A 4,371-nucleotide genomic window follows, 5' to 3' on the forward strand; every position below is an offset into this window, starting at 1 on the left:
ATTGTGCGTCCCTCGATTATAGCTTAGAACTTCGAGCTAAAGCAGGCATTCATCCACATGTTGCCGCAATTCGTTCAATTCAATGGTTTGGCTGATGAGGATCCAAACAGTCATATACAGAACTTTCTCGTGGTGTGTGATGTGCTTAAGATAAACGGGGTGACGGATGATGCCATCAAGTTGAAGCCTTCCCATTTTCCTTAAAGGAGAGAGCGAAGCAGTGGCTACAGTCATTACCTAGAGCATCGATTACCACATGGGAGGAGATCATAGAAGCTTTTCTGGCCTGTTATTTCCCTCCCAGAAAATCTTCAAAGCTTAGGAATGAGATCTCGTCCTTTGTACAGTCAGAATTGGAGTCTCTATTTGAGATGTCAGAAAGGTTCAAGGAGCTCCTGAGAAAGTGCCCGCAACCCAGATTCCCAAAGTGGATGATTGTTCAGACATTTTATAATGGGTTGAATCCGAGTACAAGGTAACTCTTGGATGAGGCAGCAGGACGTATCTTAGGTAGCAAGACTCCCGGTTAGGCCCATCAACTAATTGAAGAAATGGGGTTAAATAGCAACCAATGGAATGCTAGGGAGAAGAAAATGTGGCCGGGCTCCATGAGATAGATGGAGTAACTTAATTGGCGTGTCAAGTGGAATCATTGAGTAAGAAGTTAGATCTTCTAACTTCTAATAGAGTGGCGGCCGTGACTACTTGCACCGGGTGTAGTAGAGGACATGCTCTCTCTGATTGTCCGATCTCTATTGGTGATGCATCTTCGGTGAAGAATGTCAATTTTGTGGGTAATGCAATGAGGAACTAAGGGAATCCATATAACAACACCTACAATCGTGGTTGGAAGAATCATCCCAATTTTTCGTGGAGCTACCAATGTCCACAAAAGGCCATTGGGCCACCGGGTTTCCAACAACAACAAACCATAAACATGGAAAACCGAATTTCAGGTTTGGAGACCCGAATGGCTGATTTGTAGAAGTCCTTAACTAGGTTTCTTTAATCGTCAGATACAAGGTTTCAATCATTCGAGGCTACACTTTACAACCACACTGCCTCTTTGCACAATCTTGAAAATCATGTGGGGCAGATTGTGAAGTCTCTATTGGAAAAGCCGTAAGGAAGCTTGTCAAGTAATACCGAGACCAATCCTAGAGAGCATGTGAAGGCGATCACTTTAAGAAGTGGTCGTGAGGTTGAAGGTAGGCTTCAGAGTGAGAGGACCAATGAACACGCATCCGAGATTATAGGGGTTGAGGAGGGAACAAACAAAGAAAAGGAGGTGGCACCCCCATCTTTCAAGTCAAGAATCTCTTATCCCTCTAGATTGAAGAATGACCAAGAGGATGAACAATACAAGAAGTTCCTGAGTTTTTTCAAGCAACTCCACATCAATATTCCTTTTGTTGGGGCATTGGCCCAAATGCCTAAGTATGCAAAATTCTTGAAGGACTTGTTGACTAACAAGAGGAAGTTGGAGGAGAGTGCTTCTGTAATCTTAGATGCTTCTTGCACGGCGGTGTTGCAAAAGAACATGCCGAACAAGAAGAAAAACCCGGGAAGCATCATCATTACGTTTAATATTGGCAATTTTGGTGAACAAATGGCATTGGGGGACTTAGGGGCCAGTATCAACATCATGCCATACACCTTCTTTCAGAAGCTAGGCTTGGGCAACCTAGACCCACTCGGTTGACTTTGAAATTGGCGGATCGAACGGTGAGACATCCGAGGGGTATCATCAATGATGTGCTTGTCAGTGTGGACAAGTACATTTTTAATGTAGATTTTGTGGTGCTAGACACCGATGAGGATACAGATGTACCTTTAATACTTCAGAGGACATTCTTGAGGACTTCCAAGGTATTGATTGATATGGACGGTGGGGAGCTAAAATTGAGAGTTGGAGATGACAAGCTCACGTACTGCCTAGCTAAAGCCATGTGGCATTCTCTTGATTTCGATGATGCTTTGTATTTTCTAGACACTTCTGATGAGATTGTTGATGAATACATCCTGGAAATGTTTAATCCGGACCCGTACGAGGGTTTGTTTCGACCAAGAGGTGGAAAATAAAGAAGTTATGATGCTTGGTTCGACTGAAGAAGTACCATCTACTCTGGGGATCCTGAAGAAGGTGCTTCGGAAGATGAAGAGGGCAAGGAGATGTCATCGGAAACACTCCAAGGTTGTTGGAGATGGGTGTGAAATGACCAAATTGTATGCAGCATTGCTAGGTGGTCCCAAGCCCGACAACTCCCCCACTACCTTGAAGAGACTATGTTTATCATGCTTTCATGCTATGGGTAATAGGGCAACCTTAATCTATGAACCCCCATGAGGTAAGACAAGGTACATCAAGCTTAGTGACGTAAAACAAGCGTTTCTTGGGAGACAACCCAAGTTTTTAATGTTTTTCTAGTTTTTAGTTAGTATTTGCATGAATAAGGCTTTAAGTGTTGGTGTCTTGATTCTTGGATGCTTATGTTGTGATTTTTTTGGTGGATATTATGCTGTGAGCGACCTTGTGATTTCCACAAGCCCATGGGTAATTTCCACGTGGGCGTGCATTTTCCTGCAGAGACTTAGCAAATTATCACGAGAGCACACATGGGCGTGGACTAGCCCTATGGGCAAACCTGTGATAAATGCATGGGCATGGGTATTTTTCACACACCCGTATGGATCTATGCAGAAGAGCTCTCTGCATCCCGAGAGTACACAACACCATGCGTTTGCCCCTGCGGGTTGGGCTTGTGAATAGCCTCGCCCGTGCGGAATATCCATATAGGCGTGTGGGACACTTTGATGATTCTCTTGGTTAGAAAGAGAAGCCAAAGGGGCATGCGCCTGCCCCTGTGGGTCGGGCGCATGGGTGTGGGTATTTTCTGCCAGTGTTTTCCCGAGAGCCACAAGGGCATGCGTCTACCCTATGAAGCTCTCTTGTGGAGGTGCACGGGCGTGGGTAATTTCTGCACGCCCTTGTGGATCCGCAGAATTCAAAGAGACGTGAGTTTTTTTAAAAATCTTTTTGAATTCTCTTCTTCTTCACTTCCAATCACTCGAAGATCGACTATTGATCAGTCTCCTGGCCCACATATCGCTATTTTAGAGGATTTTCCAGTTAGTTTCCATGCCGAATTCAAAGTTTTCATACATATTTCATTGTTAAACCTTTTTACCCTCTCTTATTCACAATTCTTGTTTTTAATAAATCGAAAGTCTTGAGTTCCATGAAATCAAAAGTCTTGAGTTCCGTGGTTTTAAGTTGTAATCTTGCAGCACTGACGTGTCACCATGCAGATTTCACGCCCAGCAGATCCACACGGGCGTGGGTAATTTCCACATGCCCATGTGGAATTCTGCAATACTATTTCTATGGCTTTATTCATCGATTTCTTGTCAATTCTTGCAGATATGGCACCTCATTCGAAGAAGCATGAAGTTAAGTATCCCAAAGGGACCCCACCTGAGCTAGTACACATGGAGTTCTCGAATCCTGAGCAACAGACTCGATTTGAGAGAATATCAAAACTTTGTTTTGGTGAGTCTTGCTTTGTGGATTTGAGTGTGCTGAGAGAGATTCGGAGAGATGATGAGCTAGCTGATGAGATTGATGAGATTCTAGCAGTAGGAAGCTGGAGAAGGTTATTGACTATCCAAGAGCCAGCTTTCCGTGCGTTGACACTAGAGGTGTTGGCATCTTTCGAGTTTGATCAACCATATGGGAGATTTGACACTACGAATGTTATACCGTTCGGAGTATTTGGACATCCATTCTGCGTCCGTATAGGTTTGTATGATAAAACCTACACAGGTATAAAGGAGTATGGACGCTTGCTAACGGATTTCGCGAGCATAGTGAATACACAGCAAGCATATCAAGTATTGTATGGACATGGCAGTACGAACCAGGAGTGTCCAAGGCCACCAATCTATCCCAGCTGAGCTACAGATACTTACACTCATTCCTCAGCAGGTCTGTGTCCGGTCGAGGTTACAACATAGCTATTTTGAGCAGGCAGAGCCTACTCTATTTGTCCTGTATGGTCTGCAATGTGTCGATTCACCTAAGGCCCGTAGTGGCTGACGTCTTGAGGCACCATGGCCAATTTGCAAGAATAGGAGTATTATTCGCTGGTCCCTATGTCACTAGACTCATCTTGGGGAGCGGTTTTCTGGACGCCATTCATGGTGCTGAGAGGACGGTCGTGCTTTCTTCTCTTGGGATTGATACAATTAGGATGATGGGGTTGGTGCATAGATGTGGGCCTGGAACATACATTCTAGCAATGCCTGCTCCATAGTTGAGGACAGAAGAGATGCAATGGAGGGTTCAAGACAGGTTCCCGAGCTTCAGTTTGC

At 44.5% G+C, this 4,371-nt stretch overlaps 1 non-coding gene across 1 annotated transcript; it reads right to left on the reverse strand.

The window, feature by feature from the left end:
* Positions 1–314: 314 nt before the first annotated feature.
* LOC120252365 lies at positions 315–421 on the reverse strand. Its single transcript, XR_005533900.1, has one exon. It is a non-coding gene; the product is annotated as a small nucleolar RNA R71 (small nucleolar RNA).
* Positions 422–4,371: the final 3,950 nt, after the last annotated feature.

This window comes from Dioscorea cayenensis, chromosome 20 (genome assembly GCF_009730915.1).
Source record: "Dioscorea cayenensis subsp. rotundata cultivar TDr96_F1 chromosome 20, TDr96_F1_v2_PseudoChromosome.rev07_lg8_w22 25.fasta, whole genome shotgun sequence".
Classification (NCBI taxonomy): domain Eukaryota; kingdom Viridiplantae; phylum Streptophyta; class Magnoliopsida; order Dioscoreales; family Dioscoreaceae; genus Dioscorea; species Dioscorea cayenensis.